Below are 23,928 nucleotides of genomic sequence, written 5' to 3'. Positions count from 1 at the left end.
AAACAAAAAAAAAAACCCAACAAACTAGAGTCTAAAGTTTAGACAGAAGCTCCTATAGCTGGCTGTGGTGGTTTGAATGAAAATGTCCCCCACCCCACCCCCATAGGCCCATGGGGACTGGCTTTGTTGGGTGAAGTGTGTCACTAGGCCCAGCTTTGAGGATTCAAAAGTGCAAGCCAGTCCTAGTCTCTCTCTCTCTCTCTCTCTCTCTCTCTCTCTCTCTCTCTCTCACACACACACACACACACACACACACACACACACACACCTGCCTGCCTGCCGATCCGTGCAGAACTCCCAGCTTCTTCTCCAGCACCATGTCTGCCTGCATGCTGCCAAGCTTCCTGCCATGGTGATAACGGACTGAACCTCTGAACTGTAAGCCAGCCCCAATTCAATGTTTTATAAGAGCTCCATGGTCGTGGTGTCTCTTCACAGCAATAGAACCCTAACTAAAACCAAGCGGTGGTGGCACATAACTTTAACCCCAGCACTTGGGAAGTAAAGGCAGATGGATCTCAAGGAGTTCAAGGCCAGCCTAGTCTACACAGAGAGTCCCAGGACAGCCAGGAAATCCTGTCTCAAAAAAACAAAGCAAACACACACACACACACACACACACACACACACACACCCCAAGACACTGGTTTACATTTTTCTTTAATATTAAAAGATTACTTGTTTTCAGAAATATCTTACTTATATTTTTTTAGGAGAGGCTGTATAGACTTGTTTTGTTGAATCAAAGTCAATGGTCGAACAAGATAAAATGAGCTTTCTTTCTTTCATTGCAGGACTTTTCAGATTTGCTAAAGTGACAGCATGCTTTGTAAGTATGGGAAACACAGCAAGGGTGTAGAACACAAACCTTTTGAATGAGGACCTCTTGTTTATTCTACCCTCAACTGCCATGTTGCAGATCACAGGAGACATCTTGAAGAATGGTGCTCCAGGAATGGCGTCATGAGAAATGCGATTGTCAAATTGTAAGCGTTCAAAGCAGAGGGATAGTGCTGTTTTCTTCCACTGAGGAGTGTGTGTGTGTGTGTGTGTGTGTGTGTGTACACGTATGCGTGTGTGTACGTGTGAAAGTCTGCTGCATGAGTACAAGAGTGGCCGAGTCCACACATGAGGAGGCCGGAGAAGGACTTCGGATGTCTTCCTATATATTCACTTTATTGCCTTGAGATTGGGTGTATCACTGAACTGTGAACTTGTTATCTGAGTTAAATCAGCTGGCCAACAAGCTTTCAGGATCCACCCCCTGCCCCACTCCTGGCCCACACCTATTGCAGTATCGCCACGCCCATCTTTTACCTGAGTGACAGAGTGAAAGTCAGGTCCTTACGCTCTCAGAGCAAGCACTCTTACCCAGTAAGCTATGCCCTGCGCCCTTCCACTGAGGACTTTTTAAAAAGTTACATTGAGGTTTGATATGTTAAAAAACAACAAAAAACAAACAAACAAAAACAAAAGACATGCTTTTGCTAGTCAACAATCTGTGGCAGGGGAAGAGGAGCCCTTGATGTGTGTGCAGCTCTTAACATCTTTTTTGGTTTTGTTTTTGTTTTTTACAACTGGAACCCACCCTCCGTTCTCCGTCTTTCATTACCCTCCTCACAAACAACACAGACTTTGCGGCATATGCTCTGCGCCTGCATCTCGGAGCCCAATAGCCAACCTCTAAGGAATTCAAGCCCGTATGTTTCATTGCTAGGCACTACCCCAGAAGGTCACTGACCTCTGAAATCTGCCAGCCTCTAAATCCACTGACAGGGGCTGAGAGAGTTAAAAGGTTCCAGATGTGGACAGAGTGGCCTCTCCAATTTCTTCTACCTCTGTTGCTGATTCAGGGTGTGACCCCGGCAGGTCATGGAATCTCTACGTGCTTTCAACTCCCCATTTATAAAATGTAGCCAGTGCGCATGTATCCCCAGGGGGGTTTAGAGATACTTGGATTGAATCGCTACAAAAAGAAAACTTTCTACCTGAGCTTTGCCTGGTTGCTGATAAAGACTTTAAGTGCCACCCAGCCATCAGAAAGCAGTGGTGGTGGATAGGGAACTGTTGTCAACTGGACACAGTGAACCTCTAGGCTCTGGAACCCCTGCTGCTCCATTAAATCTGCACTTTCACATCAGACAACATCTAGTTTATAAAGGCAAATATTTAATTAATGGGGCCCCAGGGCTGGCAGGCTACTTCTCACACATGTAACAAGATACCTGGAGCTCGAAAGCAAACCCTGAAAACTTAAACTACTGTAAGATTATAAAGTTTAACATAAAATGGGAAATCTTTAAATAGCTGTTTTGTTCGATGTTCTTAACAGACAAGATTGCCACACAATGGAACTATGTAACTGCTAGCAGCCCGCACTCCAGGAAGATAAAATAAACTAGCTTTATGGACCCAAGGAATTGATTTTTAATGAGTTTCTGCTTGGCTGTAATGGCATCCTGAGAGGCTGATCTAGTTTCCATGGCCCCTGGTACACGGTTATAAGGTGAGGAGCAAGGACTGGCTTAAACAATGCCTGAGCACTTATTCTTTTAGCATATGAGATTAAATAAAATAAGGATGCTGTTCTGAGACATTTTCCAGAAAGCGCGCGCGCGCGCGCGCACACACACACACACCATACCACACACCACACACACATACACACACACACACACACACACACCACACACACCATACACACACATACACAGACACACACTTACCACACAGACCACACACACACACACACACACACACACACACACACACAGAGTTACCCTTCAAAGGCTTTTCCCAAAACAGTCCCTGCTTGGATAGTCTGAGTTAGAGGGCTGGACAATGAAGTTAAACACACACAGTTGTGTTTCTCTCCCAGAGTACAATGACCTCTAAGTTATGAGGTGAACTTGGACAATTCTGTTACATACTCACAGCCTGGATTCCTTGTTGACTTTTATGTTTAAATATAAATGTGTAGAGCAGTAGACAGACATAATAGACAAATGGCCACAAACAGTGACACTATAGAGTGGAGACCAGAGCTCAGCATATTCGTAAAGAGCTTCAGAGTTGAACCTGTCTTCCGTCCCTTCCTAGTCACCTAAAATCAGACTTGTTAAATTATCTGAGACCCAAGTTTAACTTCTATAAATGTGGATAATACCTGTTTCCTAGGTTTGTAACAAAGATTCAATAATACAAAGTTACATAATAGCTTACATAAACCATAGCAATATAAAGTTAAAGAAAAAGAGTAAGTCTCTCCCAACATTGGCTGTGTATAACATTCTATCATAAAGTTAGAGCTAAATAGCACTAAACTTTATGTCTCTGTGCTCATGTGGCATCCAATAAATTTATATGTCAGGTTGCATCTGGTGGCATGTATGGAGTTTGGTGGTCTAGCACCTGCTGAGTTTGTGTGTGAGAGAGTATGTGTGTGTTTTAAAGATAAGAAACCAACACAGGCTTCCTGGAGGAAGATGAGGTAGCCAGGGAGAAGAAGGGAGGAATCAAAGGATGAGGTAGCAGATTATAGTCAAGACATCTGTGTCCTAGTGATTCGCCTAGGTAGACACGTTCTGGTTAAAACAACTAGCTAACCAAATAAATCTAACTACACAAGGGTCAGTGATGTGCATATGTCGTGAATCATGGACCACAATGAATCCAGCTCTGAACCGGAGGATCAGCAAGCGTGATTCAGTGAGAGACTATATGCTGATGTGACCAGCACAGTGCTTAGGATCTAATCAGCACCCAGTCAATGACTGTAAAGCAGTTGTGGGCTGGCCAGGGATTTCTACATACATGCACATTTCTTCTCCTCCTTAATAAGTAGTGTTCCCTGGCATTATCAACAGCTTCCCATTGCTATACTCTAGTTTCTTCATCTTCTCTTTGTTCCTATTGTTTCTGCCAAATACTTAACCTTTGATTTGACATTGAGATATGACGTATAACATAATACCACAAACAGATCTTAGAGATTCTGCTTGAAGTGTTTGGTCAACTGTGATTTTAGAAAATGACCAATATTCCATACAGATACAGATACAGATACAGATACAGATACAGATACAGATACAGATACAGATACAGATACAGAATGCATATCTTATGTGCGTGCACCCACACACACACATGTTCACATACATGTGGGTCCATAGATGTGGAGGTCAGAGATCAACCTCAGGCATAGTTCCTCACATGCCATCCACTTTGGTTCTTTGAGAGGAAGTCTCTTACTAGGCTCTGAGACAAATTAGGCTAGTCTAACTAGCCTGAGGCCCCAGGGCTCCTCCTGTCTCCCCATCCCCAGTTTTGAGATTATGGACACACGTTTATGCCCAGTTTTTTGCTTTGTTTTGTTTTGTTTTGTTTTGTTTTTTTAATGTGAGTTCTGGAGATCAAACTCAAGTCATTGAGCTTGCATGGCTATCTATCTCCACATTACCCCATAGAGGACATTTCCACCATTCCCAACAGCTTCTCTGTGCCCACCACAGTCAACCGATGCCCTGTCAAAGGCAGCTTCTTTCAGCCTTTACTATAGACTAGCCTTGTCAGTGAGCTGCATAGACACGAACCATGGAGTATTCTTCTTGGAATCCTTTGGTGAGCATGTTTCAAGGACTCTCACTATTGTGTTGTATCAGAAGCTCATTCATCTTTATTGCTCAGTGGCAGTCTGACGTGAGAGTACTCAGTTAACCTTCCTTTCTCCCTTGGATGGATGAGTTGGGTGTTTGTTGTTGTTGTTGTTGTTTTCCATTCTAGAGCTACTCCGAATCAGGCTGCTCCGAATACCCTGCATGGCTCCTCTTGTGGAGGAATCTTTTCATTTCTCTTAGGTAATGCCCAGGAGTGGAATTGCTGGGCTCGATGGCTGTTTATTTTCACGAGAAACTGCCAGTTTTCCAAAGCATCTGGGGTCATTCGGAATCTTGAACTCTCCGTTAGATCTAGCTTCAGTTAAGAAACCACCCCAACAAGGACCCATTGTGCTGGGCCCATGGTTTTTTTTTTTTTTTTTTTTTTTTTTTTTTTTTTTTTTTTTTTTTACCAACTCTAAGAGGATGCCTAGGCCAGGCAAAATAAGAATCTGAAACAATACTGATGGGAATGGCAACAAATGAATCTCGACTTGTCTGATGGCAGAATGCAGAAAGGCAGCAGGAGGAGAAAGAGCTTGCTTCCCTGCCGAGTCAAGCCACAGCATGAATCATGGCGAAGAATCCCACTTGGGTCAAGTATGAACCTAAATCATAAGTTCTCTGGCTGGCCTGATGCCCCTTCTACTCCTGGGCTCAACACACAGATGGCACTGTCATCTGATGGGGTGGAGGTGGGTGGGGGTGACGTTTGGTGAAGGGCGATAGGGACACGCACTGCTTCCAGTTGGCTGGTTGATTTGGTTGTAAAGACAATGGCCTGCCCTGGTCCCAGGGAGCTTACATCTGTTTCTCATACAGCCCAGCCACCCGTACTGTCTCAGCCAGCCCCTCCTGCAGGCCAGGACAGCACTTTATTGATTTTTTTTTCTCCTGCCCTTTTAAAAAGATGAAAGTTTCTAAAAAGCTTTTTGCATACAAGCGTGTGCATGTTTGTGTGCTTGGAGGTGTTGGTGACAGCAGTGATCGACCCCCACACCCCCACACCCCCGCCAGTGCTTGTTGGGGGTGTGTATTTTTGGAGGCAATTACTCTGGGGTTGGGCACCTACAGTGGTGGAGCTGGCAGAAGTATAACAAGTGGTGACAGCAGCATAAAGGTAATTAGTTGACAATGAGTTGAGACCTCATTAACCCCTTTAACACCTCATGGTCTGTGATTAGGGAGAAACATGAACGTCCGTCCTTTCAAGGACATCTTGTCTAATACTAGAAATTGATTAGGTATTGGCAAAATATTGATGTTTAGATGGATTTATGCTATATAGCCCAGACTGGCCTTGAACTCACAATTCTCTGGCCTTAGACTCCCACGGAGATAAAAAGGTCTTTTTTTTCTTTTCTTTTTCTTCTAAATTTAGTAGATAGTTTGCAAAGGTTTTTTTTTTTTTTTCTCCTGAACTTCCTGTAATACAGGTGACTGGCTGGGAACTCCCACGATGGCAATTTGAAGGTTGTGCCCTTATTTAGATGAATCTGGGATATTTCAAAACCATGCCAGCTTCAAGTACCAGGGAAGATGACCGTTTCACTCTCCCGATGGGTCCTTTCTAACGGTTTAACAGGAGGATAAACCGACACGGTGATACTGAGGTGTCAGTCTGCTTTCAAAACCTCCCTCCATTTCAACCATGTCACACAAGTCCCGGACACTCTCTTTGCTCCTAAACGGTTCTTCTGAAAATCACAGTGCTTTGGAGAAAGCGCAACTACACTACTTGTTAAATGTTATTAGAAAGTAGTCTAGTGCTCGCTTCGGCAGCACATATACTAAAATTGGAACGATACAGAGAAGATTAGCATGGGCCCTGCGCAAGGATGACACGCAAATTCGTGAAGCGTTCCATATTTTTTGACCAAAGTGTGGACACTGTGCACCTTCTTAGAATTGGGAACAAAACACCCAGGGAAGGAGTTACAGAGACAAAGTTCGTAGCTGTGATGAAAGGATGGACCATTTAGAGACTGCCGTATCCAGGGATCCATCCCATAATCAGCTTCTAAACGCTGACACCATTGCATACACTAGCAAGATTTTGCTGAAAGGACCCAAATATAGCTGTCTCTTGTGAGACGATGCCGGGGCCTAGCAAACACAGGAGTGGATGTTCACAGTCAGCTATTGGATGTATCACAGGGCTCCCAATGGAGAAGCTAGAGTAAGTACCCAAGGAGCTAAAGGGATCTGCAACCCTATAGGGGGAACAACATGATGAACTAACCAGAACCCCAGAGCTCTTGTCTCTAGCTGCATATGTATCGAAAGATGGCCTAGTCGGCCATCAATGGAAAGAGAGGCCCATTGGACTTGCAAACTTTATATGCCCCAATATAGGGGAATGCCAGGGCCAAAAGAATGGGAATGGGTGGGTAGGGAAGTGGGGGGCGCTATGGGGGACTTTTGGGATAGCATTGGAAATGTAATTGAGGAAAATATGTAATAAAAATATTAAAAATCAAAAAAAAAAGAAAGTAGTCTAATAATACTTCAGAATGGTGGAATACGTTTTATTATAAATGATTAATTAGTGGCAAAGCTATCTTTCAGTTTTTGTTTTGTGTATGTGTGTGTGTGTGTGTGTGTGATTGTGTGTGTAACATGGGTGTGTAAGGGTGCTTGTGCCCATGTGAAGGTCAAAGGATAACTTTCAGGAGTCCATTCTTACCTTCCACTGCATTCTGAGGCAGGTTCTCCACAGGTTCTCTGTACCTTTTGACACAGAAGGTTCATAGTAATGAAGCCAAGGCTACTGAGTTTGTACTCTGAGGAGAGTGGCCCTGGCCCTTTCGTGAGTCATAGCTCACAGCTCACTTTGTCAATTTGGGGGCACCTATGACTCTTTCAATGCAGATGAAAGCTCTAAGCAATTCACACACCAAACATACTGGGTTTCTGGGGTCTGTGGGTTCCGAGTTGATTTGTCCCTCATCTGCAACAGTGATGGCTTTACTCTTTCAGATGTGTTGATGGCTCTTACTGTATAAAACAGTGAAGGGAGAATGGACTGGTGTGACTAGACTGTCTTTAAACAGGAACTTGGATTTGAAGGAATCACCTTAGTTTCTAAGAAATGCAAAGGAGGAGAGAGCAGGGGAGTGCTTGGTTATAAAACAAGGGTCAGGGCTGGTGAGATGGCTCAGCAGGTAAGAGCACCGGACTGCTCTTTCAAAGGTCCTTAGTTCAAATCCCAGCAACCACATGGTGGCTCACAACCATCCGTAACAAGATCTGACTCCCTCTTCTGGAGTGTCTGAAGACAGCTACAGTGTACTTACATATAATAAATAAATAAATCTTAAAAAAAAAAAATTAAAAAAAAAAACAAGGGTCAAGTGGCTAGCAGACATTTGTTGAGACGATAGATGACCAGAAGTGCTAGGTTAAGTGGGTTCCTGGCATTGTCTAAGCAACCCATCAGCTGGGACGATGGTTGAAAATGTCCTTCAGAGGTCCTGCCTTAGCAGACTGTGTTCCATGCCCTTTGATGGGAGTTGGGACCCTAAGTTTCAGCTTAATGAGATCTCCAGGTAGTTCTAGAGCAGAGGGGAGTTTGCGTGTCTGTCTCTCCCACTCGTCCTCTTAAACACTACCTTTTCTGAAAAGCGCTTTATATAAAATCATTAGCCAGTCGCTGTGAATGAAGGGCTTCCATAAACAGAAAATGCTTTTGATAACTCCAATTTGGGCAGTGAATGTCAGCAGAGAGCCCCCTAGAAGGCAGCTGTAAACAATTGTCACCCCACTGCACTTTCCATCAGAAGGCCACTTCGGATTGGCCTATCACAGCGTTTCATTTTTCCGTACTTAGTCATTTGTTACAATAAAAATTAAGTTCCAGGAATGGAATGTCATGACGGGATAATGGGCTCCCTCTCAGAAGAAGCCAGCCTGTGTCCAATTCATCACCGCATTTATAGTGCATTAGAAGACATTACAGCCGAAACACCGTTCCTCTGGGGCAGGGAGAAAAGCCAGATTGAGAGAGAAAGAGGAATTTGCTCCATGAACTTGGCAAGAGTGAAATAAAAATAGAATCCAGGGGCACTTTCAATGGCCACGTTCAGCAACCAGTGGCCACAGCTCACAGTCTTCGTGACTAGCATTCCACTGCACTACAACATTAACTCATTTCACCGTGCGCCCGTGAGAGGTTTGTGTATTAAAATGGGACGGTCGTCTGAGAAATCAGAGGAAAGAGAGCACAAAGAAAATGGGAAAAAGTTAAGCGATTTAAAATGATTAAAGCCTACAGTATATTTTGCAGATATAAAGTCCTAGAGAGAACCTTAATAATAATATTAGTCCAATAGATGGGGCCAAAGATATCCATATTGTCTGGGTATTTTAATTGGCAGATTGAAGTATCATTATAAACTCATAAGAAATCTATGTCTGTGTTCTCATAAAAGTAAAAAATGCTTATTTGATGTTAAAAAGCTGGCCTTTGAGACACAGGAGCTGGAGGAATGTGGCATTGGGTAGGTATGCCTGCCAATTTAGGCCTGGGAACTTAATAACTTTATAGTATTTTTATGATTGGACCTTGTACTGTGGTAAAGGGGGAATGAGGGCCTTCAGGCCACCTGGAATAATGGGAGCAATGTCTTAATTCTGTGATTTTTAAGGTAACATTTTTCCAAACTCTACTTTTATATTAAAATAACATTATTTCATAGATAGACAATTTGAGGGAGGGCCACAGCTTTCCGTCTTAATAAAGTCTTTAATTCCCTTCAGAATGTATTTGAACAAAAACCTGTGTGGTCTCATTTTTTTTCCTCTATCAATCTGTGTTATTTCCAGGGTGAAAGGTAATTTTGACCATAAACATGGCTTCCATCACACATTTCCAATTTTAACCTATTTGTCTCTGTTTGATTTACATTGGGTAGAGAGCAAATTAACTATTGCAAGCTTTTATTGAAAATTAATTAGGTGGCTAAAGTGCCCGTGGCAGAGTCTCTGCCAGGACAAGTTTCTCTCTGGGTCGCCAGCCTTCTCCAGTTAAAACACCTAGCAACTAAAAAAAAAAAAAAAAATCCATAAAACCAATGATATAATTAGTTCCAGAGTGGAACTTAATCCCTTTGAAATCAGATGCTGTTTTCTAGTGCAAAAGAGCCAATGTTAGAGCCAGCGTTTCATGGTATCTCGGAGTTTTCCTTGGGGGGAAAGATTCTGGCTGAACCACTTTACAGGCCTCACAGGGGTGCCCACCGTCCCAGGAGAGTCAGGGAAAGGAGACAGGAAACAGGCTTAACAATACTGTAAAGATTAAAATAATAATAATCAATAATAATACATTAACTGTGTTGAAAAATAGACTCCTTAAATGTGTGTGCATATGAAAGAGAGAGACTTACACACACACACACACACACACACACACACACACACACACAGAGAAAGAGAGAGAGAGAGACTCTTATATATTTTCACAAATCCAGGGTATAAATGTGATTTATGGTAAATAGTTCCACAACATTGAAATGAGTTTTTATTTTCTTCGTATGCTGCTTCAAAGAGGAGCTCACAGGCTCGTAAAAATGCAGAGAACAAATAGGGGCCTCTAAGTCCAATTTATACTCCGTGCCCACTGTGCGCCGAGACACATATAATCTGTAAAACGTCGGCTTCAAAGTTCCACGGAGATCGGTGTTAACCCTGACCTCTGACCCTGCTGCCTCTGGCTGGGCCTGTGTGCTTTCTTTACCAGCTGTTTTAGATAAATGTGGTCCATTTTTAAGAGATTGTCTTGGTGGGTTTTTTTTACATGAATCGTGGCAACATTATTAACTCTCACTGGAGAAACCACCTTTTCCAAGAGGACTTTACAGACGAACCAATCACGTCATGCCTCGTGCAGAGAGGAGCGGATTAATAAATATGTCATTGGACCAAAAATATTTAAACAACTCTGGGAGAAAGAGAGCAAGGCACACAACAAAAGGAAAGCAAAGAAGTGTGTTTCCTGTCAAAATACACAGAGGAAGCACTTTATTTGGAACCCTCTCTCCATAAAGGGACCCGGTGGGCCAACATAAACAGAGAGGAGGGGTCTGGTGTATCCCACTTTGGAGATTGGAGACCATCGGCTCAACCAAAGTTAGGAGTCCAAAGCCAGGTTCTCTCCCTTGAGGCTGTTAACTAAGGGAGACCAGTGACCAGGGCAAGCAGATACACTTAACAGATCAATGCTCCGCCGTTGTTAAGTGGTACCTATGGTTGGTTTCTTGTGCAGCTGAGTGGAGGTGCTTGCTTCCTAGGAGCAGTTCAGAGCAGTGTAGATAAAGGTTTTGCACAGCTAAGACTATAAACAATGGTTTCAGCCAGAGCCTGGGGAGATTTTTACATTTCGACAGACCAACATAAACCCTGAATTAATGTTTACAGAGCACTTCCCACATGGAAGATAAGTCTAGATGTGGGGTGATTTTAAAGAGAGTGCAAGCTCCCCATGTCAGCAACCCCCCTCCAAAAAAATTAACATTTGGGAATAAAAAAGCTAGTCAGATGTCACGTGGATGAGTGTCACGCTCACGAGGTGGGTTCTTGAGGAACTCAGGTTTTGGTAGGATGTGGAGGAGTCGGGAAGGATTCACTGGAAAAGATGTTGGGAAATCAACCCTGAGAGCTTCCGGGTCAGCAACTGGGAAGTCAATGACTCTGCTCAGGGAGTTCATGGCCAGAAATAAAAAGATCCGAAATAAAAAGAGATGTCCTTTTGGGATGATCAGTCCGGAAGCCTGTCGAACCTTCCAGTGCTGCTTCGCTCCGATAAGCTCACTGTCTTGGGTGGAATTTCTGGCTGGCAAGCAGTCATATGAACTATGAAACCGTGTTTTTGCAAGATGCCCAGACTTTAAAATGACGAAGAAAATATGACAAGCCCATGAAATGATCACAGTCCCTTCAAATCCATGGGTGTTTGAAACAGGATCCCAGACTCTCCAACTTAAACCTCTTCCAGGGACAGACTAACAGCAACTTAGACGCAATAAGCCACAATTAGTGTTTTAACATGAAAAAGGTTCTCCAACGGGTAATAACCCCTAAAACCATTAAAGATATCGTCTCGAGAGGGTGACTTTGTTCACTCTGGGATATCACGTTATCAGAGACTTGGGCACTCTCCAACATGTCACCCAAGCCTTCGAGGTCTAGACCAGGTGAGGGGACTGGGTTTGAAACTGATCCAGTGGGACTGTCCCTTTTAAGTAGCGGCTTTCATGAAGCAGCCGGTATTTATATGTTATTATGAGATAATACCCTTACCTCACCAGGCTAGTGTGATAATTAATTAATGTTTGCCAAATACTTTGAGCTCTGTAGATGAAAGGCGGTGGGAACAGTAAGTGGTGGTCTTAGTCTCATCTGTATTTGAATTTGCCTGTTACGAAACAGCTCTCTCTCTCTTTCTCTCTCTCTCTCTCTCTCTCTCTCTCTCTCTCTCTCTCTCTCTTCCAGATAATCATATTTTTGCTTTGGGGAGAAAAGGTAAAAACTGCCTTATCCCACAACTGTACCCTCAAAGGGCAGGTGTGATATCTAGGGTATGATCAAAAGAATAGATTGAAGTAGAGCTTCTCTTCAAAGGAATGCATCCCATCTCTCAAGGCCTCTCCTGGGAGTGTCAAATTCAATCTGTAATTCCCACTGAGGTAGGACCAGCAGTAAAGGCAAGGAGCAGCTGGGTGCTGGTGTAGCATATGAATAACAATCCCAAACTCTGTCAATTAGCCTCTCTGCTGAGTAGTTTAAGTGAGGTCCACAACCTGCTTACTGAAGAGGAAAATGTTTCCTTAATCCTGCCCTGAGGTTCAAGGGCCAGGATGGGAAACTGGTGTTGCCAGGAGCTGCTAAATTGGTTTGAGAGGAACAGAGTTTACTCTGTTGTATGGTAATCCTAGCGACTGGAGGGACTCGAGATGCTGTAGCCTTCGACGGGCTCATCAGAGAGTATAAGATTCAAAGGACGACATAGCGCTGCATACCTCAAGGTTCAAGGACTAGAATTCTTCCCTCCCCCACAGCACTGTTCCTGGTCAGAACTGTAGGTTAACTGTAGGTCTGTGTCTCCATTCTTTAGAGTCGACATTGCATCACCATAACAAAATACTTGACAAGCTACTTATCAAGATGTCCGGCCAATACTGGCTCTAGAGAACTGCCCCGAGGGCATCACTGCAGGGTATACAGTGGTGGTGAGAGACATCAGGCTTCCTTCTTTTATAACAATCCACTCCCAAGAACCCAAGAGGCCACGCCTGATAACCTAAGGATCTTCCACAGACTCAACCTTAATGGTTCTTCCATTCCTTTCCAAAACATTACCCAAGAGACCAAGCACGTCGTTACCCGGGATCCTCGGGAGGTCACTCAACCATGGGAAAAGTACAGAAGTATTTCTCCCAGCACTGTCCAGGTGATGATACAGAGCTGGTGGGGTGAGGAAGCAGTGTTGCGCGGATGTGTTAGAATGATAAACACAATGACCAAAAGCAGATTAGGAAGAGACCGGTCTACATCACAGTCCATCATCTGAGAAGCCTAGGCAGGAACTTAAAGGCAGGAACCTGGAGGCAGGAACAGGCACAGAGACCACAGAGGAACACTGCTTACTGGCTTGTTCCTCCTGGCTTGCTCTCTTTTCTTTTAAAACCCAGAACCACCTGCGCAAGGGTGGTACTGTCCACAGAGGTCTGGGTCCTTCCACATAAAGCACCAATCATAAAAGCCCCACAGGCTTGCCTATGGGCTAATCTGATAGGGGCATTTTCTCCATCAAGGTCCCCTTTTCTCAGATGGCTAGCAGGGATGACCACCAGAGCACAGGGATGACCACCAGAGTACAAGGCATGACCGCCAGTACCTGTCTCCACCATGAGGACAGCCAGGTTCCCTACGGATAGATAGCTGGCCATTCCCAGGATTTTCCAACCCCATCCTCTAGTAAATGTCGTATAGGCAGGGAAACCTTTAAAATTAACTTTCTTTTACTCATTCCCAAGTTAAAGGCATGTCTACCAATGGCTCACCATTAATAATTCCTTCCCCCCCAAATTCACACATGCTTTGGCAGCCTTCCAGCTTGTTTTTTTTGTTTTTTTGTTTTTTTTTTTTGTTTTTTTTTTTTTTATGCAGTGGCATATCAAGATTTGAAAGGCAGAAAATAAAAATTTCAGGGAAAAGCTAATGACTTCTTTTCCTGATTAGTTTGACCATTTTCTAGCCGTTCTTTTCAAAAGTATTCACAATGTTCTCCCTACAGCGAGCTAAGAATAAACATTCACATTCCTGGGCAATCAAGGAGGAAAGCTTGGCAAAGGGTGTGCCAGTGTCTCTTTGAATGCATTCCACCCCCACACTGACCTGAATCAGATACAGTCAGATTCATCTTACCTCCAAGGAACTCTAACATCGTGAGAGCCTGCCGCGGAGCTCAGACTTGGCACAAGTGGGCCACACATTTTCCTGCTTGGGCCCGATCACCTTGGAGTTCCAGGAGGCAGGTAGATGGGAAAGAATCCATTAGGCTGCCCTAGAACCTCTGTGCACGTGAGGCTCTCTGAAAGAAAAAAAAAAAAAAAAATCACTTACCAATAAGCTGTGGAAGTGGCGAACACGTAGCATATTTTGTTTCTACAAAGCTAAAAAGAGGTAAATCTACGCGTTTGATTTGAACTCCAAAATAGTTTAGAAACAGAAATAAAAGTGTGTGTGTGTGTGTGTGTGTGTGTGTGTGTGTGTGTGTGTGTGTTTCCTCTGTCTCCACAAGCATCACACAAGCTTAGTCTTACTTTCTGGGTCAGACTAGGGTGGTGCAAGTATGCCCCATTCTCCCAGCAGAGGTCGCTGTTGCCCACCATAATCTTCAAAGGCTCTTTCCCTTGTCCAGCTATTGCAGCGACTTTAGACAGAGGCCAAAGAGCGAAATACATTAGCCTTTAGAGACGGAGAAGAAAACAATGTATGGTTTGGGGGATAGGATCGCAATGTTGGGGAAATTGATACTTTAATAATGAGTCTGTGCCGAGTAGGCTTCAATCTGGATAAACTGGTCAGAGTTCCCTTTGTACAATGACAGCCTAGCTCCGTTCTCGTTAAACCTGACTGGTCTTTCTCTCCTTTCTGAGTGTCACCGTCAGCTGAGAAAATAGAGACAGGAAAGCCAAGCAGTGCATGCCGCCGCCCACCAGCCATTCTCAACAGGATATTCATCACATTGTTGAGGGTGGCGTCTGTGACACAGCTAATCACCCAGTGTGCTCCAAACTTGGGTGTCCCGGATAATTGTTTAACCTCAGTTGGGAGGTAGGCTTTAGTGGTAGCAGCTTCCTCCTTCAGGAGCTTAGCAAGTCCAGTAGGTTGTAGGTTGGTCAGGTCTCTGCCTACATGCGATAGGTTCCCACCTCTACCCTCCGCATGGTATTCTGGGTAACGGGCGGTCGGCCCTGACCAAGCGCTGATATGAGGCTGAGGAGACAGGTGTGGGTTCTAACCCAGAGGGAGGTGACCGGCTGCACACTGTGCATGACTGCATCCCCAGTGACATTAGAAATAAAACACTCCAGGGCTGGAAAGACGGCTCAATGGTTAAGACCCGAGCTTGCTCCCCAGCACCCACATAGCCTTTAACTCCAACTCTAGGCCGCCACCTTCTGGAGCCTGTGGTTCACTCACACATGCGCACTGCGGACACACACACAAGCACACATAACTAAACATAAATAAGATAACTCAATTTTGTTATTTTTTATTGTTTTGGTTTTTTGAGACAGGCTTTCCCTGTACATACCTAGGTGTCCTGGAACTCACTCTGAAGACCTGGCTGGCCTTGAACTTAGAAATCCACCTACCTCTGCCTCCCAAGAGCTGGAATTAAAGGCCTGCGCCACCACGTCTGGCAAGATAACTCAATTCTTAAACAAAGCATTTCTTTTTCGGCTTCTCTAGACCCATCCGGGGAGTCTGCCTTGGGCCCTGAGTTTCATTTCCAGCATGGAAAAATGTAAAGATAAAGTTGTCTCAGCTTGCTTTCTAACATGCTAGACAAAAGGTCAGAGCTGTTTTAGGATTGAAGGAAAAGGTAGGAAGCACAGACGGTGTCTATATGCTCTCTGCACCCCGAAACCTGACCCATTTGTTACAACCTCCAAACCCACACAACTATCTGCCAAGGTCCATAGCTCACATTAGGGTTCCCTTTTTGTGCTTCACAGTCTGGACACATTTATATGACCCGAGTCCCTCATTACTGTACTCCACAGAACAGTTTCATTGCCCTAAATTCCTGTGCGCTCTGCTAGGTCATCCCCACTTCATCTCTAATCCCTGGCGACCACTGCTCACTGCCTCGGTGGTTTTGCTTTTCCTAAATGCCACAGAGTTAGAATTATACAGCTTTCTCCGGCTGGCTTCCTTCCTTTAATCTTCCTGTATATCTGTTCATGGCTTGCTAGCCTACACCTGTTTATTGTTGTTATTATTATTATATTATTATTTCATGGCTTGTATGTTTACTCACCTCCTGAAAGATATCCCAGTTGCTTCCCAATTGAGGAAATTATAAAGAGAGCTGCACCAAACATCTTCATGTGACAGTGGATTCAGTGGCTCACAACTGGTCAAAGAGCTGAGCAAAAACTGACCAGAGTTTTTGTTGCCCTAAAATCCTGTGTGCTCTGCCAATTCAGCCTTACATCTCATTTAAGACAGCCTTTAAATGGGACGTCTGTGTCAAGATCCCTCTGCAAGACTCAGAAGAATGTAAGAGTTTCAGGGTGAGGCAGAATGCTATGAAATGAAACCCCCTGTGGGTGATGTGGCCATTGCGCCTACAAACCCACTGTGGTCACCTGAACTACAGCACACCAAGATCAGCTCCAGCAGGCAGCATCAACTGAACTCAATAGGTTAAAAATAAAAATAAGAAACAAATAAGTAAATAAGTAAGTGGAGAGGACATGAGGTTGGGAGGGCGATGTGTCCTGGGGCTGTCTTGGAGGAGTATGACAGAGTCGGGGGTGGGGGATGGGTAAGATCAAGGTACATTGTATACACATATGAACTTGTCAAAGAGTAAATAAAAGATATTCTAAAAAGACTTCATGTGGATTTTTAGTGTGAATGTAAATATCACATATAGCATCATGACTGCTATATTTTGCCACCTCCAGTCACGAAGGTTGAGAACTGGGGTCTGTCTGAAAGGCCCCCAGGTCCCCCACCTTCTACATCCCCTTCTGGAAAAGAACTCTGTGACTGAGCTGCGACTGTCACGGCTGCTCACACAGGAGGGGACAGCGGCGGTTTTACTGGTGGTTTGTTCAGAATTAGAGCGAGCCACACGCACTCACAGATGCTCCCGATCATGCGGGGTTTCCAGTTACACGTTGCCCAAATATACTGAATCACCGCGTCAGAGGAGTCTCAGCTTTATATTCTAGCAAAGAAGTTCTGCTTGCTTGCTTTTCTTTCCTTCTTTCCTTCCTTCTTTCTTTCTTGCTTGCTTGCTGGGGATTGAAGTCCAGGCTAATCATAGGCTAATTAATCAACTGGGCTCCTCCATCCCCTGATGGTGATTTTGGTCCTCAGCATAGAATATTTGTCAAAGGGATTAGAGCTCGCGAGGCATATCCCTACTGCTTCGGACGAGATGAACTTCCCCCATTTTGATTCCTTAGACGGTGCCTCTGGTCATGGCACTGGTGGGTCAGGATGAAGGCTGAAGGATGCTGGCCACCTAGTGCCAGCTCTTCATTTGCCCTCTGCAGCTGGGGTGGCGACAGCCAATGGCTTCGCTTTGTTCATGCTACTCTGATTTCCCCATCATTAGCATCCTCTTTCCTGGAATTAAAACAAAACAAAACAAAACTTGAAGCACGTAGTTTCCCAAAAGATAAACCAACCCTGGATGAGTTTGATGGTTGAGGTAGAATGTTGAATGTAAAAGTCTAAGTTTCCCAGTAACCCAAGAGGAGGGGAACTCCGACTGACGGTTGAGGCAGCCCGGTGGCTATGGTCCAACCATCATTACAGGAGTGCAGAGTCCCGAGAGAACGCTTTGATGGGAGTTAAAAAGTAATGTCAGGGTATATATAGCTCATGAATGAACTGTAGGCGACTCGAATCATTAGCATGCCCCTTGCTAAGAAATATACCCAAAGCTATGCAAGGCAGACCTGGAGCATCACGGCTATCCAAAGACATCCCTCACTAAAGACAGTAGCCTGTATTTGGAAGCCACCCTAGAATTACAGAACCAAGGCTGCCTTTCAATGGTGACATTCTCAAAGGATCTGGACTGTCTCCCACAGGTGACTAACATACCTCCTCTCCTGGAGGGCCTCTGGAAGCTTCCAGAGGTCAGAAACTGAGGCTGACTTTTGCCCATCGGTGCCTTCTAGCCACTCCAACAAGAATCCTTTAATCAGTCAGCTTTCAAGAGTCAGTGGCTTTTCATTTAAACAAATTCTCAAGGAACTGAAGTATACACAGAGCCCACAGCGGGACCGAGTAACCATAGATAAACATCTACGTCGGTTGTGTTTCTGTGGAGTTAAGGGGAAGAATAACTTTCTTTTTTGGTGATTACAATTTGGTTTACTTATTTGGTTATTTTCAAATGCCAGCTCTCCTCGGATTCTGTACTGGGAGCAGAGGGCATGAGCTGCATCTCTGCCTTTACAGTGTTCCCCGTGGAAAACAGGTACAGGGCACTGCTGTACGGTGTAGGCTGTGCTAGAGGAGGTAAGCGTTGGGGGAACTCAGGGTCCCAGCCCACGGTCATACGCCTGAGCTACTTTCTCTAAACAGCAAGGGGTGCACACCTTCAGGATGGCACTAGAGCCGCTGAGGTCAGGAAAGGGGATCTTGTGCCACAGAGGCCGGGAGCAAAACTATCAGTGTGGATGGCACCTAAAGGAAAGGAGAAAGAAAACTGGGGATGGGGGTGGGGGCTGCAGAAGCTACTGACAGTCAGCTTAGGGACTTTGAGATCAGTGGGAGAAGGGAGGTCACACTAGGGTGTTAGCAGGGATTTTTTGGATAGAAGATTCTAGTGGTTACACAGCAACTCATAGCTCAGAGGGAGAAAGAACAGAAGCAAAGTGGGTTAGGAGACCCCATTACCGAAAATGTGCAACTTTGTAGCTACAGCTGCTTAACAAGGCCTCATGAGAGCATGCTCCTTTCAGCACAGAGGTATGGCCTGTGTTGAACACACACACACACACACACACACACACACACACACACACACACACCCCAATGCACTCAGTCTTCTTCATGTTAGGAAGAAGGTCCGTACCTTGTGTGTAGCAGGTCTCACCTGGAGACCTTTTTCACACCACCAAGCATCTTTAAGACTAGAGACCAGAGCCCGGCGTGGTGGCACACGCCTTTAATCCCAGAACTTGGGAGGCAGAGGCAGGCGGATTTCTGAGTTCGAGGCCAGCCTGGTCTACAGAGTGAGTTCCAGGACAGCCAGGGCTACACAGAGAAACCCTGTCTCAAACAAACAAACAAACAAACAAACAAACAAACAAACAAAAGGACTAGAGACCATCAGCTTCCAGGCATGATTTGGGAAAGTGAGGAAGCCTCCCCCACCTCCTCCCCTAAATCTTCTCATGACACCCTTTTAAACTAGGACTCTTCCTTTCTCCATTTGTATCTATTAGGTTTGGATGCTAATGAGTCTGAGCAAGGTTACTGTATAATATGGAATCATAGCCTGGGCTACTAATTTTCTGATTATTCTCAGACCCACCCGGTCTTTCCCATGACCTGTTCTTTGCCAGGAGGCCAATTGCCACCTCCACCGACTAAACCACCTGCCTGATTCCTACGCGAGTCTCTTCAGTGCAGGGATGAATCCAGATTCCTGGGTAGTGGCAGTCTTGGGCGCTCTCCTTGCCTATGCCTTCCCATTTAGCTCCCTAAGCAGCCCTTTCATTTATACAATGCTTCTCAGTGAACTTGCATGAGTGCACCCTACGTTCCTGCTCAGGTGGGACCTTTCCTGCATCTATATCATGATAAGGAAGATATGGAGCCCCTGTACATGAAGATCAAGAAAGAAGATTGAGAGAGAGAGAGACAGAGAGACAGAGAGAGACAGAGACAGAGACGGAGACGGAGACAGACAGAGAGACAGAGAGAAACAGAAACAGAGACATCCTAGTTACAGATGACCCCCTTCCTACCTAGCCTAGGGCTGGCTGACTGCCCGTCTGCTCAGGCCCCTCTTTTGCTCAGGCTTCTGTTATCTGAGAAAAGGCTGCCCCCACAGATCTGGTTTGAATTTATGTAAAAAAAAATTCCAAATTGATTTGCAAGCTCCAATCTGTAATTCATAAGCACTCCATCATCGGCATTTCTTGTCTGAGTGTGTAACTTAGTCAACTCATCACATCGGAGGAAACAAGAAACGTACAGATGTCATCCAATGTTCGGTGAATAATAGAGTCTTCAAGGGTTAAGAGCTGGCCACACGCTGCGCCTCAGGTACCATAGGTTTACCAGAGCTGTTCTTTTGTGTTTTAACAATAAAGTAGTTGGTGGTCTGCTGGCTATAGCCTGTTACACATTCCTGGGTTTTATTAGGATAACCATAAGCCTCCGAGACCCACCCTGATGTCCGTGGCAAGTTTTATAGAACACTCACAAGTTTCTTCTTGTATTCGGGGCCTATATAAAGTGTGAGGCGTAATAAGTAGCAGGCTGGAGACGTAGCTGAGGGCTGACACCAGTCCCAGCTCCTGACGTGAATACTTAATAACGGCTCGTTATAGGCAAAGGTTGCCCACCAGATGCCTGCTTCTGCAGCTCCAGAGCCCACTAAACTTCCGAGTTCCTCCAGGAGCTGGAGTGGAGGCTCACAGTCACTCTGCCGTTCACTAATCCTGGAGGTCAGCACAGGCCCAGATGGGGCGCTGGTGAGGTGCATTTGCTGGAAGCTTCTCTGTTAGTCCACAGCCAAGAGACTAACGACTTCTGTTATGATTGTTTCCCAAGTAGACACATCACGGTGGGTTTAAAGTAGAAATGTAAGGCCTTGGTGTGGGCAGCCGGAGTTTCTCACACATCAGGTCAGAAGGGGCCCTCACTTATGCCTGGGCCATGGCTAATAGGCTGGATGCTGACCTAGCTTTGCACTCCTGAGCTGAAAAACACCTCCCACACTTACTGGGTTCTAGGGATGGTGATCTGCCCAGCTGTGTTTTGATCACTGCTGACCTAGAAATTAAATTCCGTTGTGTTTCCATGGCATATGAAGTTTCATGACAGAATGCTCATAGAACAGTTACCTGTCTCAGCGCCTTATGTCTGTGTCTCCTGCTGCCTTCCCTCAGATGTCTTCCCGTCATGCTCCCCTGCCCTAAACCGTAACAGCAGAGGCAGACCACAGGCTGTGCCAGCTTCAACTCGCCAGACTCTGTGAGTAGATGGAACTGGGTTTTTAATATTAATTTTTATTATTTTTATATATGTGTATCTGTAGAAGTGAATGCTTCACATGTCTGGGTGCCTAAGGAGACCCCTAAGAGGATACCTAAGCCCCTGGAGCTGGCTTTATGGGTGCAATATAGGTGCTGGGAACCAAATTCAGGATCTCTGGCAGAGCAGTATACTCTCTTAACTACAGAATCATCTCTCCAGCCTTGAAGAGGACGCTAATTATACATATATGTGTGTATTTATGTATATGCATATATTTATGTGTATGTGTATATGTGTATATGCATGTATACATGTATATATGTATCTATGTGTTTGTGATTATGTATTTATGTATATGCATATGTCTATGTGTATGTGTATATGTGTATATGCATGTATGCATGTATATATGTATCTATGTGTTTGTGATTATGTATATAAATATATATGTAAAAGCTGGCATGTTGGTGCATACCTGTAATTTCAGTCAATAGCTGGGCAGGGGCTGATATAGGAGGACTATGACTTTAAGGTCAGCTTGGGCTACCCAACAAGAGCTTACCTCTAAACTGCATCACAGAGGCTGAAAAACGAGTCACTAACAGGATCTATAGGAGCATGCTTGCCCCAGCATAGCTTCCTTGAATGGCTTGCTCTCCTTCCAAGCTGAGGCGCCCTGGCATACTTTTAAGTCTCTGAAGGTACCTAGCCTTGCGTCTCTGCGCATGCTATTCTGACCCCCTGGAGCACCTTCTCCCTTCCTTCTCCCCTTCTTCCCTTCAGACTTTGTCTCTAAAACAAGCACCTTAAAGAGTCCACCCCGAAGGCTTAAGTAAAAGGGCCCCCCTGGCTGCCTCGTCCTCTCAACTTCTCGGTAGAGCCTCTTGTCAGTGGAAGTGATTAATTCTTGGTATGATTACTTATTCAGTGTCTTAGACTGTAAACACCGGGAGGTAATGGATGCTGGCTAGCTCCGTGCCTAGCTGAGTACCCAGTATATAGACTAATGTCTAATTGTTCAATTAATTATTTAAAAACACTTGCTTATTACAAAACAACTTACAGAAAGTACAGAAAAACAGAGAAGAAAATTAAAGTGATCAATAGTTGTACCTCCTAAGATAACAAATATTAATATGTTGATGTATTTCCTGAGGGTTTTTTTTTCTAAATACAAAGATGGTACATAAATAAGGTCTGAGGGGCAACAGCACATTGCCTGTGTCTGGGTCCTCTCGTTTGCTCCTGAGGGCAGCTGAGGAGTTTGGAGGCCTCCCTCCAACAATCTCTAATGGATAAGGGATTAAATCCAGCTCCTGGAGGAAATTCAACCTTCCCCCTACCATACCCCTCTACTGTTCTCAGCACTGGTTCTCAACCTTCCTGATTCTGCAACCCTTTAATACAGCTTCTTGTGTTGTGGTGACCCCCAGGCATAAAATTCTTTTTGTAGCTACTTTATAACTGGAATTTTGCTACTGTTGTGATTGCAATGTAAACATCTGATATGCAGGATATCTGATATGTGACCCCGGGGCGGGGTATGACCCACAGGTTGAGAACCGCTGCCCGAGAGCATTGGCTCAGGCCTCTTAGAAATTAGTATTCTTAAGTATATGGAGATATGTCATTTCACTGTTTAATGCTTTTCCTTGCCATTGTTTTTTTCTCTTTTCCCTAATTCCTATTAAAGGAGAGACTTTTCAGGATGGAGTCACCAGTGTGCTCACTCCTGGCTCTGCAGTGACACAGGAAGTGGCTGGAAACAGATTGCATGCCTGGATCATCCTTACTTCCAAATAACTGTGATTTCTTTGTCCCAAGTACCTGTCACTTTATTTCGGATTTCTACCCAGATTTATCTTTATTTCTACCCGTGGCTAAGTCTACAGGGTAAGGCATCCTCTAAATGGCTTAGAGATGTCACAGAACATGCTAGTGAGTTGTTGAGTCAGGGTTGTCAACGGGCCAGCCTGGGTTCTGAGCCTCTGCCCAAAGTGGTTCTACCAAGTCATTCAGAATATGAAGAAGCCTTGGAGTCCTTAGAACCCATGAACTTGTATGCAAATTTTGCATAACCACATATCTGTTTTATTCCCCACCCCCCAGGAAAGAGGGACTCTATATTTCATCAATTCATTTAAATCAAGGGAACAAAAAGAAGATTAATCTAAATTAACAATTGTACTCACATTTGTAGCCTAGATACCAAGTACCATTGTACAGACTTCATCTGAATTGAACCCACTAATCCTCCCAGGGACCCTGTGACACAGAATCTACCGTCCTCGTTTTATGATAGAAGAAACTGAAGCACAGAGATACTATTGCTGCATCAAGCCACACAGATATCCAGAACTGAAGCATCCAGATCATCTCATTCTGACTTTACCTTCAGGAAGCAAACGCCTCTTTGGCAAAAAAAAAAAAAAAAAGTGCATTTTCTGACCCCTAGAACTTGGGTTAATGTCTACTAATATTTGTCACCGATGCTGTATTTCTTTCTTTCTTTGGGAAAGGAAAAGCTGTTGCTAAATGAAGTCAGCAGGGGATCTTATCGAGGATATGGTAGAAGAGAAGAAATGGTGCTCCATCTAGGGTGAATCCCTCCCTAGAGTGATTCTTAACCTATTTTAACAACGCTGCTGCTGTCCCTCCAGGATGCAGTCAGGACAGCCAGGTTCTTGATGGACTGAGTTCTGAATTAGAAGGGGAGGCCCTTTTTTTTTTTTTCCTAGAAGGAGAGGACATGGGAAGGGATTACCCTAACACCATTGTGTGTGTGTGTGTGTGTGTGTGTGTGTGT

General features: G+C 44.6%; 2 long non-coding RNA genes and 1 other non-coding gene across 3 annotated transcripts in view; 2 read left to right on the top strand and 1 right to left on the bottom strand.

Moving 5' to 3' along the window:
* LOC115032793 overlaps positions 1-1,027 on the top strand; it is a 7,918-nt gene extending 6,891 nt beyond the window's left edge. Inside the window, exons 3-4 of the long non-coding RNA XR_003838429.1 lie at positions 795-829; positions 920-1,027. This is a non-coding gene — a long non-coding RNA (uncharacterized LOC115032793). The remainder of the gene's footprint in view (positions 1-794; positions 830-919) is intronic.
* A 5,394-nt stretch (positions 1,028-6,421) lies between these two features.
* LOC115032902 lies at positions 6,422-6,528 on the top strand. The gene has a single exon (XR_003838550.1). It is a non-coding gene; the product is annotated as a U6 spliceosomal RNA (small nuclear RNA).
* A 2,051-nt stretch (positions 6,529-8,579) lies between these two features.
* On the bottom strand, positions 8,580-15,081 carry LOC110307473. Its single transcript, XR_002379398.1, has 3 exons — positions 14,979-15,081; positions 14,079-14,244; positions 8,580-8,853 (listed from the first exon to the last, which is right to left on the bottom strand). It is a non-coding gene; the product is annotated as an uncharacterized LOC110307473 (long non-coding RNA).
* Positions 15,082-23,928: the final 8,847 nt, after the last annotated feature.

The sequence above is a fragment of the Mus caroli genome, chromosome 12, assembly GCF_900094665.2.
Source record: "Mus caroli chromosome 12, CAROLI_EIJ_v1.1, whole genome shotgun sequence".
NCBI classification, from domain to species: Eukaryota; Metazoa; Chordata; class Mammalia; order Rodentia; family Muridae; genus Mus; species Mus caroli.
The sequence above is the reverse complement of the archived record's forward strand: the minus strand, read 5'-3'. Positions and strand labels throughout refer to the sequence as shown.